At 41.3% G+C, this 13,923-nt stretch overlaps 1 pseudogene; it reads left to right on the top strand.

The window, feature by feature from the left end:
- The first annotated feature begins 877 nt into the window (after positions 1-877).
- LOC106002764 lies at positions 878-13,547 on the top strand (annotated as a pseudogene).
- The last annotated feature ends 376 nt before the right edge of the window (positions 13,548-13,923 follow it).

Below are 13,923 nucleotides of genomic sequence, written 5' to 3'. Positions count from 1 at the left end.
TGCCAAACTGTGGTCCAGTGGCTTATACTTACAATTCTAGCTAAGATCTGAGGATCATGGTTTGAAGCCAGCTTGGGCAGACAAATCTGAGAGCCTCTTATCTCCAATTCACCACCAAAAAATAAAGAGCTTTATGTACAGCACCAACCTTGAGCTGCAAAAAAGCTCAGGAGCAGTGCCAAGGCCCTGACTAAGACTGTCAGATGCACACACACATGCACACACACACACACACACACACACACACATCATTTTATAGTTAAGAAATGGAGACACAGGTTAAGCAGCTTGTCCAAGATTAACTCACTGACAAACAGCAAAGCTAGGGAATAGACTTATGCCTCATGGGCTCCATCAGTCATACTTGTTCTTCCTGGATCACCATATCAGCTGCAGAGCTCTGCCTGGTTGTTGGCAACATGAATTATGGCATCTTGAGATGGGTGGCAAATCCCTGTGTATCATTTGGCAGGGCTGAGCCTGGTGAAGCTATCTGGGTCGCCCAGGTGGACATTGTCTCAATAACAGTGATAGAGAGAGAGACCAGGGCCTCTTCCTTCTTCTGCTTTGGTGCAGGAGGAGAGAGACCAGGGCCTCTTCCTTCTTCTGCTTTGGTGCAGGAGGAGAGAGACCAGGGCCTCTTCCTTCTTCTGCTTTGGTGCAGGAGGAGCTACAGTTTCAAGGAGAGTGAGAATTTGGCTCTGGTCCCTGGGCTACTGCCAATCCAGCCTTGTAGAGGCTGCTTCTGCTTAGGGATTATCACAAATTGCTGGGCCCTGCACCTGACAGCCAGCCAGCTGTACGATGTGTTCAGAAAGCCAACAGAAGCTGCCACTGCAGAAGCCTTCCGTTTATGTTCCAATCCTCCTCATCCATCATGCCAGACAATGGAGTTAGTGCGACAGTCACCTTCGTCCCAAATGAGGATTCAGGGGTGAGGGGTCACGTCTCAGGGGGACACAGGGCCTTAGCTCCCTCAGGGAAGGGCGGTCACCTCCTTCAGGCACGTTTGGCAGGCATTACCTCATTCAACTCCCATTTGTTCCTGTATGTATTGAGCAAGTTGCTGATGCCGAGCTACTGGTAGCAGCCAGTAGTCTCTGACCTTTTCTAAAGGATGAGAAGAAACAAGTGCTCCGTTTAGTTCTGAGATTGCTGAGATTGCTGCTAACCATGTGTGTGTGTGTGTGTGTGTGTGTGTGTGTGTGTGTGTGTGTGTGTGTGTGCCAGTACTGAAGCTTGAACTTAGAACCTTCTGCTTGCTCTTGTTCAACTTTTTTGCTCATGGCTGGTGTTCTACCACTTTATCCATACCTGTACTTTCTTGTGCTGGTTAATTGGAAATAAAAGCCTCCCAGATTTGTCTGCCCAGGATTCTCAGATCTCAGCCTCCTGAATAGCTAAGATTATAGGCATGACTGGCATGACTGTCGGCACCCAGCTTATTGCTAATTTTTGAATAATAGTTCAGAAAGTCATTTTCATCTTTAGAGCCAGAACTAATCCATTGCTTTTCATGCATGATCTCTCTCTTTACAATTGGTGATTTAAAAATAAATAAATGATCCTTAGTTATGGTGGGCCACGAAACCTTTCAAAAGGCTTAGAAACCAAGCAAGGGCTGGAAGTATAGCTTGATGGTAAAGCATTTGTCTAACGTGTATGAGGCCCAGAGTTCATCCAACAGCACAAAACCAAATAGCAGCCAAACCAAAGTTCTTCCTCCTGAGCTTTAGCCTCTCTCCGAAATGACAGCTTTTCCTTTCTGGAAAGCAGTTTTGGGACACGTAAAAAAATATGAGGTTGTTCTGTGTAGAACCTTGATTTTCTTAGCTAAACCATATATTTTAGAAGCCTTTCTGTGTCAATGAGATATGTTGAATTTATTCTTTTTAAAGAGTGTGCAGGATTATATTGTAGGGATGTGCAATACTTAATGATGCAACCCAATGGCTCTGTGTGTGTGTCAGTACTGGGGCCTAGCACTACCACTTGAGCCATAGCTCCACTTCTACTTTTTGCTGGTTAATTGGAGATAAGATTTCACAGACTTTCCTGACTGGGTTGGCTTCAAACTTTGATCTTCTGATCTCAGCTTCCAGAGTAGCTGGAATTACAGGTGTGAGCCACAGATGTCTAGCCTCGTTTGCTATTGACAGATGCTTGTGGTTTTGTTTCCTTTTTCTTTTCTGGTTGCTTTATATACAGCTCTACAATTTTTTTCCTTACAATTTTCTGTCTTTTGGCCAATCTTGCAAAACCCATTTTCTAGTATGTGGAAGGAATATCCTGCTTTCACTGTATTTGATGTCGGTATAATTTGTGGAGGGGAAGGGGAAAAACAAGTCATTTAAATAAGGATACAGGTGGAACTGTTGCAACAATGAGAAGTACATGTTGTCATGTCGAAAACGAACTTTACAACTTGGGGGGGGAGGATTGCCTGGGGAGGAGGGAGGATGGGAAGGGAAGGGAAGGGTAAACAAAGGAGGAGGCTACAATGCTTGATAAGAAATGTACTCACTATCTTGCCCATGTAATTGTAACCCCTCTGTACAGTATTTTCACAATAAAAAATTCTTTTGTGCTACTATATATGTTTGTATTCTGTCCTTTTTTGGAAGGAAGCTTAGTGAAAGTGTAATTGTTCATCTGTGTATTCAAAAAGGTATTTTTGCTTTTTTTTTTTTGGTCAGTCATGGGGCTTGAACTCAGGGCCTGGGAACTGTCCCTGAGCTATTCAGCTCAAGGTTAGCTATCTATCACTTTGAGCCACAGTACCACTTCTGGTTTTCTGATGGTTTATTGGAGATAAGAGTCTCAGATACATTCCTTCATGGGCTGGCCTTGGACCTCAATCCTCATATCTCAGCCTCCAGAATAGCTAGGATTACAGGTGTGAGCTACCTGCACCTGGATTATTTTTACTTTTTAAGTTGCTTAATAAGAAAAAGGTTTTAGAGAAGAAAGTCCACCTATATGAATGTGACCAAAAGCTGCTTGGCTCTTATTGAGGAGGCCAGAAGGAAAGGTAAGAGTGTGAGAGTCATTTGATTGTAAAAACAATCCCATCTCATGATTCTATAGGGACTTGGCTTGTGATGGCCTTGATCCTTTGTGAGTTCCTGTAAGTAATGTGCTAGTCTGCTTTTCCCAGTACTTGTCCCTAATTTGCAATTGTCATAGAGCAATGGTGTTTGGGGTTGGAGGCATGGCTCAGGTGATAGAGCACCAGCTGATGAGCAAAAGCATCAGATACCAAATTTGAGTCCCAGTCTCAAAAGAAAATGTGTGAGGAAAATAAAGTATTATCTGATTGAAATGTTACATATAAACATCATAATCACACACAGTTTTAAATCATGGATCCATTTGATTTCTTGTTTTAAAACTGCTAGAGGTAGGGATCTGATTTTATTCATCTGCAGGCAAGATATCTAATTTCTCCAGTCTCATGTATTGAAAAGATTGTCCCTTTTCCAGTGCCTGCCTGTCTTTTCTGGGCATAGTCAAAAATCACTTGGTTCTAGATGGTGGGATTTATATATAAGCTCCATATTCAGTTCCATGCATCTAAATATATATTTTAAATATATTTTGTGCCTGTCCTTGGGCTTAAATTTAAGGCATTCATTTCCATGCATCTAAATATGGTTTTAAATATTTTTTGTGCCTGTCCTGGGGCTTGAATTTAGGGCCTGGGTGCTGTCCCTGAGCTTCTTTTGCTCAAGGCTAGTTCGACCACTTGAGCCACAGCTCCGCTTCCAGCTTCTTTTTGCTTCAGATTAAGATGCTCAGATCTCAGCTTTCTGAGTCTCTAGGACTAAATATATGAGCCACCGGTGCCTGGATAGTTTTCATTTTGAATAAAAGTTTACAGAATAAAATACTTCTTTCAAGGATAATTGAGTATATATAGTAACCAACAATTTCAATTTTGTATCTTTAAAAGTGTGTGTCAGCTGGGCACCGGTGACTCACATCTGTAAGTCCTTGCTACTCTGGAGGCTGGAGATCTGAGGATCATGGTTCAATGCCAACTCAGGCAGAAAAGAAGTCTGTGAAACTCTTATCTCCTGTTAAACACCAAAAAGCTAGAAGTGGAGCTGTGGTTTAAGTCGTAGAGTGCTAGCCTTGAGCACAAAAGCTCAGGGTCAGGGTCTAGGCCCCGAGTTCAAGTCCCAGTTCTGGCACATATGCTCCACTAAAGAGAAATAGTAGTTATTGGTCATCCCCAATACCCCTTTAATGCACAAATCCCATCTTCATCCTTTGAATCCTTCCTGTGAGTACTGCATAGGTGATTGCATGAATATTGGAAGCTTACTTTAGGTGAATGTCATTCTTTGCTAAGCCACAAAGACATGATTCTAACTTTATTTTCTGTGGACTTGCCTTTACATATATGTATATAATTTGTGTACAAATACATATATATGTATATAATTTAATGTAATTATAATGTAATATATGTATAATATATGCTAATGTATATGTATACATAAATTATATAAAATTATATAAATATATAAGTAAATGTATACATAAATTTATGTACATATGCAATTTAAAATTAAATGTAATTAAAAATTAAAATTAAAGATTAAAATATGCCTCCATCAGCCATACTGTCCTTATGTGTTCTAATTTCTCTTCACTATTTTCAGACATATTGAGTGTACAACCGATTGTAGAAAACATTGTACAATAGATTCTAGAATATGTTCCAGACCCAATCCTGGAGACTATTCCAGTGCCTATTCTAGAACCCATTCAAGAACATACTTTCTGGAAATGTTCTAGAACATATTTTTAGAGCTATGACCTGTTGTGTTTCTGACTTGTTTGAACCTGTATATGTCTTTGTTTCTCTCTGTGTTTTCTGTCTGCTCTCCTACTGGGGTCTCTCCTGTTGTCATCTTTGTGAATTCCTTCTCTTCTTTTCCCCAACTGAACCTCATGTCCATCACCTTGCTTTTTTGCTCTTGTCATCTTGGTGAAGAGCTTGTTTTTTTTAATATATATTTTTATTGTAAAGATACTGTACAGAGGGGTTATTGTCCAGAGGTTACAGTTGCTTGAGTAAGGTAATGAGTACATTTCTTATCGAGCATTGTTACCGTTACCCCCCTTTGTTTTTCCCCTATGGTTCCTTTCCTCCCCACCTCCCCAACTCCTCTCCCCACTCCCCTCCCCCGTGCCTGAAGTTGTAAAGTTTGTTTTCAACATAGTGTCTTGTACATCTCATTGTTTCAATGAGCCAACCTCTATCCCTAATTAAGTATCTTGTTTTTTCCCTCCCCAAATTAGAAAAATGTATATACAAGAAGCAGGATACTAGAATCAAATACAGTGAAAACAGGGGTTATACCATGGGGAAGGAACATACCAAAGAAACAAAAAAACCCACATACTACATTATAAATATGTTAAAACAAAATAGCTAGAAAGAAAAAAAACACTGTCTATCTTGGTGGTCATATGTACATAGCTTTTGACCTTTGTTGCATATCCTAGACATATACCATTTATTGCAAATAAGAGAAACCATGGGACCTATGATTCTTTGGGCCTGGCTTTAATATAATTTTTGCAAGACTTTCCATTTCCTAAAAAATGAGGCAATAAGGCATAGAATTTCATTTTGTATATATTCTCTCTGATGGAGGCATAGAATTTCATTTTGTATATATATATATATATATATCACGTTTTGTTATCCATTCATCTACCGAGGGCATCTGAGTTGGTTCCATAGCTTAGCTGAGATAAACATAGTTGTGCTGGTAGCTTTGGTGTAGTCTTGTTTGTGATCATTTGGGGCCCAAAAGGGGGATTGCTGGGTCATAGGGGAGCTTTATGTGGAGTCTTTGAGGAACCTCCATACTACTTTCCAAAAGTGGTTGAACAAGTTTCCACTCTCACCAATAATGCAGTAAGCATCCCTTCTGTCCACATCCCCTCCAGCATCTGTTGTTATTAGCTTTCTTGATTCTAGCCATTCTAAGTGGGGTGAGGTGGAATCTCAATGTTGTTTTGATTAGCTCTTCTTTATGGCTAGAGAAATTGAGCATTTCTTCATGTGACTATTGACCATAGTGAAGAGCTTCTTTTGGGAGTTTTCTCAGAATAGACACACAGGAACAAACATTGAAAGGAAAACTGTTTTCTGAAATATTACTGGTTTAATCTCTGCACTTCATTGACCTTTGACTTGGGAAGAGGACTCTGAGTTAGAAATTATTTTCTCTTCTCATTTAAAAGGCCTGGTTTCATTTTTTTAAAGTTTCATGAAGTTCTATTGAGTGAGCATTGGTATGTATTCACATGGTTTTTTTTCTCTAGGGGAATTTTTAGCTTTTTAAATATTATTTTAATGTTAATATAATTTAAATTTTAATACAAAAATTTAAATATAATTTTAATGTAATTTATTGTTGATATATTTTAATATAATTTTAATGTGTTGTACAGAGGGCCTACTATTTCAAAAGTCAAGTAATGAGTACATTTCTTCTTTTGGACACTGTCACCCCTTCCTTTACTTTCTCTGTTTCCTCCTCCCATCCCTGCCCACAAGTTATGTAAGTCATTTTCCACATAGTGTCTACTGAATAACATGAGTGCATTTGTTTATTCTCCCTTCCTCCCTTTCTGGGCCCTTTCTTTACTCACCTTTACTCAAAAGTACCATCAACACCAAAAACATCATTTGTATCTTTTGCTTTTCATCTGGAGAAATCGGAAATTTCTTTGATCATTGATTGTTGAGCACTAGCCTTGAATTAAGCCTGTTTTATCCTGTACTCATCTTTTTGTTGTTGTTGTCTGTTGTGGGGCTTGAGCTCGGGGCCTGGACACTGTCCCAGAACCTTTTTGTGCTCACAACTAGTGTTCTACCACTTGAGCCACAGCACCATTTCTGGGTTTTTGAATTTTAGAGATAAGAGGCTCACAGGGACTTTGCTGACCAGGTTTGCTTTGAACAATGATCCTCAGATCTCAGCCTCCTGAGTACCTAGGATTACAGGCATGAGCTTGTAATTACAGCTCAGCTTGTGCTGAGCCTCTCACTGTGGAAACTCAGGTTATTTCCTTATAGGAAAGAATTAGAAAATATTCTGTGATTACTGCTTTTCTATTCTTCCCCCATTTCTGTATCAGACTTCCTATTACACAGGTGCTGGAATTTCTGGATGGATTATCTGTCTTTCTAGTATTTTCTTCATTGTTATCCATTGTTTAGTCTTTTATGTATTTGTATTTGCTAGATTATCTTCTACTCTGTCTTATGATCCTTAGGTTTTTATTTCTCCAATCACATCCTTATTTTCCAAGAGTTCTATCAGCTTTGTTATGACTCCTTTAATAGAATCATATTTTAACTTTATGGATTCAGTGTCTCTGGCTGCTCTCTCACACAGGCTACTAAGGACAGATTTTGTTTTTCTCTTTCAGTTTTTCATCTTCCTGAATAGTGTTTGTTCCTCTCTCCTCTCACCTCTGACCCCTCCAAAGTATATGTTTCCTGTCTTGCCTTTTTCTGTTGTTGTTCAAGTCTTTTCTGTTACATCAATCTTCTTTGGTTATCTGCTTATATTTAAGCATGGGTACCACTGACAGGGTTCATCCAGAGCTTTTTGTGTGCATGTATGTTTGCATTTTAAGATGATTGATTGGGCTGACTTAGGAGAATTCTGAGGGGGTATTTTATTGATTGGGCTGACTTAGGAGAATTCTGAGGGGGTATTTTCTTCTTGAGGTCTTTTCTCCGTGAGATGTTTGGGTTCTGCAGAAAACAATTTCTCATATCTTGCTAAGAAAATGTGGCGCTGGTGGCTCATGCCTGTAATCCTAGCTACTCAGGTGGCTGAGATCTGAGGATCTCAGTTCAAAGCCAGCCCAGGCAGGAAAGTCCTTGAGGCTTTTATCTCCAAAAAACTACTCAGAAAACCAGAAGTGGTGTTGTGGCTCAAGTGGTAGAACTCTTGCCTTGAGCTGAAATGCTGAGGGACAGCGTCCAGGTTCAAAGTTGAAACCCCACGACTGACAAAAAAAAAAAAAAACGAAGGAAAGAAATGCTAGAGTCTCAGTAACCTCAGGCTTTCTTATCTACTCTGAGATCTTGGTTTTATTCATGCTTCAGAATCAATTGTCAGCATGGTTTGGGGCACAACTCCCCTAAGTTATGGAGGACGTGTGGAATGGTTTTTCTTCTTTTTTTTCCCCAAGTTTTTTTTATTATGAAAAGTTTCAACCTTTGTTTTTTTTGCTGATCCTCCAGCTTGAACTCAGGGTCTGCTTGCTGTCCTTTAGCTCTTTTGCTCAAAGCTGGTGTTTTACTACTTAAGCCAGACCTCTACTTCTATCTTTATGTTGGTGCATTGGAGATAATATTCTCTCTGATTTTTGGCTTAGACTGGCTTTGAACCATGACCCTCAATATCTTTGCCTCCTGCATAGCTAGGATTACAGATGTTAGCCACCAATGCCTAACAATTGTGTTTTATATGCCAACTCTTGGATCCTTTCACCCCTTTATATTTTATACATAAACCCTTGCAATCTCCAATTTCCATACAGGCACAGAGAGGCAGTTTTACACAAGAAGAGATTCATGTCATGGAGGCAAGGAGGAGGAACCAGGAATGGAGTCCCAGTTTTCTACTTCTGGATCCTGGCAGGTAATAGCTATTTCAGATCCAATTGTAGAATAAACAAGCACATTTATTCTCAAATGTTGGGATGACCAAACTGATAAGTGTTTGGGGGAAAATAGGAGGCTCCAACTGACCACTCCTCCAAGAGATTTCCATTTGCCTGAGGCACTGGATGTTATATTTGCAGTCCAATGATAATGGGGTCAACATGGATGATATTCATAATGGCGGGCATTCATCTGTTGTCTAACCTCTGGACACCTCCAAAATCAGAACAGGTTTGCTCAAATGAGTTCTAGATTTAGTCCTCATCCAGATGTCATACAGAGTCCCTCAGAGTGCCCGACATTTAGTAGGGTCTTCAGTTATTTGTTGAAGGATTGCCATAAATCACTTAAATCTTATTAATCAAATGGTCAATCTTTTAATCATTAAGTTGCCAACTTGAAAGGGCCTTTTAATCTGTGTCATACCTGAGGTCTAAACATTTTTTTAAATGAGGTCAGGCATTGACTCTACCCTCTTGTTCTCTGTTATTATCAATCTTCTTTATCCTCACATTGATCTCAAATGTCTGGCTCCAAATTCTATTTGTGTGACTGCCCCTTTCCCCAAGAAAACCCATCTGCAATAGTTCGTGTTTTATTCTATTTTTTCTTTCCTTTGGGTTCTTGAGCATAAGGTCTCCTTGTATAAGCCAAGGTTGACTTCTAAGCAGTCCAGAGTGGCCTTGAACTCATGACTTTCTGCTGATTGGGATTATAGGCATGTACTATTTCATACCCACCCTGCAACAATTTTTCCTGCATATCAATTAACTAATGTTTATATCATCAAACATACCTGCAGAATGGCTTTTGATGATAATAGGAGTTTCAGGACCAAACAAGTAGCCATGAGCCTTAGAGATTTTGTGCTTTCTCCTGCGGTTATAGCCTGATAAGCATTGCAGAAAGCTTAGCAATATTTCTGTCCTCTAGAAACTCATAGTCTAAATGGAAACAGTAACTCCAGACCAATCAGGGGAGCTTTTGTTGTGGTTTCTGTTAAAAGGGGACTAGTAGAGTGGGCTCAGATTGAGTGCACATGACAGGAAGTGTACACCCCAAACAGCAACCACCAAAATGTCAAGACTTTGCCTACTTTCATCACTTGTATGGACAGTGTCTAGAACAGTACTCAGATATTTCAGGGAGGAGGAGGAAGAGGTGAAGGTAGATGCATGTGGTAGATTCAGAGACTAACAGCTATCATAACTTTTCTTCTGAGGATATGTGTTTATTGTTGCCCCTAATAAGTTATCTCATGAACACATATCCAAAACAAAATCTAACAAAAAAATCCCTTCCATCTCTGAAAGCATCTCATTCTATGACTTTATAAACTGTACAAGTGCTAGTGGTTAGTAATAGCAGAAGTTTGGTTATTTCAATAGCTGGTGGAGGACAACATAGTATGTATTTTTTACCTGGATATTGAGCTATTTTATTCCCTGAGGTTATACTTCTGTTAGGTTTTTTTAAAAAATGTAGCCAAAGGTAGGGAGCATCTCCTAGTCTATCACCAGGCTCTGTTGGCGGGTCTCAAGGTGGCTGCACACCGACCTACTAATATGGCTAAAGTCTATGATGTTAAGACAAGGACTAGAAGAAAGTCCGGCGGCATACCCAAAGAGATTACAGCGAGCTTTTTCACAATATAACCCTTATGATTTGAACACTCCCGAATCTGCTCAAATGCTTATGTTTTCATACATAAATCAGGCTGCCCTGGACAAAAAGAGAAAATTACAGTATTTACAGAGATTTGGAGAAAGAAATGTGAGGGAATTAGTTGCAGTGGCAGAGAAGATGTACAATAAGAGAGAAACTCCAGAGCAGAAAGAGGAAAGGAAGGAAAGGGAAAGAGAAGTGGAAAGAAAAGAGAGAAAAAGAACAAGAACAGGCAGTACATAGGAAGGAATTGAAGGAGATTCTGGCTGTGACTCATGTGGGGGTTAGGGGACCCTGGAGACCCAGAAGGAATGGAAGTGATTTGCAAAAACCCAGGCTGAGACTGGGGCGAAACCAGTGTGCATATTGTAAGGAATAAGGGCATTGGGCCCATGAGTGTCCCTTTAAGAAACAGGAAGAGAAGAAACAGGAAGAGAAGAAAACCAGCACCAAAAAGTCCCCAAGTCCTAGCAGCCAGAGAATTAGACAAGACAGTGACTGAGGGGGACAGGGCTCAGAACCCTTCCCTGAGCCTAGGATAACCTTAAGAGTGGAAGGGAAACTTGTGACATTCCTGGTTGATACAGGGGCTGAAAACTCAGTATTAAGGGCCGACAAGGGAAAAATAAGAAAGCTATAATATAAGGTGCCACTGGTATCAAAACTTATGATTGGACTAAAAACAGGACAGTGGACTTAGTGACACATTCCTTCCTAGTCATTCCAGACTGCCCATATCCTCTTCTAGGGAGAGACCTCTTGTCAAAAATGAAAGCCCAAATCTAATTTACCGGAGGAGGAATGAAGGTTCTAAATGAAGCAGGAGAACCAATGAAAGTGTTAGTGACTTGTGCCCAAACAGAGGAATATAGAATTCATCAGACTGAATCCCCCAAGAAAATTGAGTCTGAGGTTGAATTATGGTTGAGAAAATACCTGAAAGCCAGGGCAGAAACAGGAGGAATGGGGTGGGCACTGCATAGGCCTCCTATCTTTGTGGAACTGAAATCTGGAGCAGACCCAGTTTAAATAAAGCAGTATCCTATGTCCATTGATGCCTGAAAAGGCATAATTCCACATATATGGAGGTTGATAAAAGGAGTCCTCATACAGAATCAATTAGCCTGGAACGCACCTTTACTGCGTGTTCAGAAGCCCAACAGCTCCGATTATAGGCCAGTTCAGTATCTGAGAGAAGTAAATAAAAGAGTAATGGACATTCATTCAACCGTGCGAAACCCTTATACTTTGCTGAGTTCCTTACCTCTGGACAGGAAATGGTATTCAGTCCTGGACATAAAAGATGCCTTTTTCAGACTTCCACTGGCCTTGAAAAGTCAGGTATTGTTTGCATTTGAGTGGTATGCTCCTGAGGGAGGCGTCAGCAGACAGCTAACGTGGACTAGACTTTCCCAGGGATTCAAAAATTTCCCTACTCTGTTTGATGAAGCACTTCACAAAGACCTACGTGAGTATCGGGAAAGGAACCCAGGGGTGAATCTGTTGCAGTATGTTGATGATCTACTGATAGCCACTAGGACTGAATTAGAATGCAGAGAAGGAACTGCCAATCTGTTACAAACTCTGGGAGAGCTGAGGTATCGGGCATCGGCTAAGAAAGCCCAGCTTTGTAAACCAGAAGTACAGTATTTGGGATATATCCTTAGAGATGGGCAGAGGTGGCTGAGGCAAGAAAAGAGACTGTGTTAAAGATACCAACTCCAAAAACTCCAAAGCAAGTGAGGGAGTTTCTGGGGACTGCAGGATTCTGCAGAGTATGGATACCAGGCTTTGCAGAAATAGCCACAAAATGAGGCCACAAAACTAAAAAAAAATAACTTTATTTGGACTGATGCACAATAGCAGGCCTTTGAACTTCTGACATGACTCCTCTTGCAGGCCCCAGCATTGGCCTTGCCAGATGTATCTAAACCTTTTACCCTTTTTTGTGGATGAAAAGGAGGGAGTGGCTAAGGGGGTGCTAACCCAGAAGCTAGGACCATGGGAAAGGCCTGTAGACTATCTATCAAAAAGGCTGGACTCTGTGGCAACCAGATGGCCACTGTGCTTACGAATAATAACAGCAGTGGCTCTCCTGGTTAAAGATGCCACTAAGATAACGCTGGGACAGCCCCTGACTGTGGCCACTCCCCATGCCCTGGAAGGAGTTCTTAAGCAACCACGTGATAGATGGATGAGCAATGCCAGGATGACCCATTATCAGGCTCTCCTGCTCAACCCAGGACACATAACCTTTTGCGTGCCAACTTCCCTCAACCCAGGACCCATAACCTTTTGCGTGCCAACTTCCCTCAACCCAGCTACTCTACTGCCAGATCCTGACTACGAGCAGCCGCTACATCAATGTGAGGAAATACTAGCTCATGTCCATGGGACCAGAGCAGACCTGCAAAACCAACCACTGCAGAATCCTGACCTGACCCTGTACACCGATGGAAGCAGTTTCATCAGGGATGGACACAGGTATGCGGGAGCTGCAGTGACCAGGAAGATCAGGCAATTTGGGCAGAAGCATTGCCCAGAGGGACCTCAGCCCAGCGAGCAGAGCTACTGGCATTAACAAAAGCCTTAAACATGGCTGGAGGGAAAAGACTGAATGTCTACACAGACAGTAGGTACGCTTTTGCAACAGCCCATATACATGGAGCTATATATCGAGAAAGAGGCCTGCTAAAAGCAGAGGGAAAAACTATTAAAAATAAGGAAGAGATTTTTGGGACTGCTTAGAGTTGTGTGGGAGCCGGCACAGCTGGCCATCATGCACTGTCCAGGGCATCACAAAGGGGACACCAAGACAGCGAAAGGCAATAGATTGGCCAATCAGACTGCTAGGCAAGCAGCAGCGGGAAAATTAATCGCCCAGGTGGCAAGCCACATACATCCTGGACCTAGAATGCTACGAGTACAGGCAGACTACACTAAAGAAGAAGAGGAATGGGCATCAAAACTTCCTATGGCCCAAAAACTAGATGGATGGTGGCGCCTAGCTAACTCAAAAATTTTAATTCCCCGAGTTCTAGGACTACAGATGTTAAAAAGAATTCACCGTGCCTCACGCGTGGGAACCAGGAGGATGCAGGACTTGCTAAGAGGCTCGAAGCTCAAGATAAGAGAAGGAAATGGACTAATAGAAGACATTGTTAAAAAAATGTAGAGCATATCAGTTAACTAATGCCAGAAGGGGAGAGGAAGTTAATGGAAGATGAATAAGGGGGGACTAGGCCGGGAATGTACTGGGAGGTGGCTTTCACTGAACTTAAGAAAGGAAAGTTTGGTTACAAGTATTTACTAGTGTTTGTAGACATCTTTTCAGGATGGACTGAGGCTTTCCCAACCAAGCAAGAGATTGCGGGAATAGTGGCCAAGAAAATTGTAGAGGAAATTCTCCCAAGGTATGGGTTTCCTGCAGTAATAAGGTCGGACAATGGACCAGCTTTTGTATCCAAGGTAAGTCAGGGAATAGCCACTGCACTGGGGACAGATTGGAAATTGCACTGTGCTTACAGACCCCAGAGTTCAGGACAGGTTGA

The sequence above is a fragment of the Dipodomys ordii genome, unplaced genomic scaffold, assembly GCF_000151885.1.
Source record: "Dipodomys ordii isolate 6190 unplaced genomic scaffold, Dord_2.0 Scaffold1000000619, whole genome shotgun sequence".
In the NCBI taxonomy this organism is placed as follows: domain Eukaryota; kingdom Metazoa; phylum Chordata; class Mammalia; order Rodentia; family Heteromyidae; genus Dipodomys; species Dipodomys ordii.
This window is presented reverse-complemented; position numbering and strand designations above follow the sequence as displayed.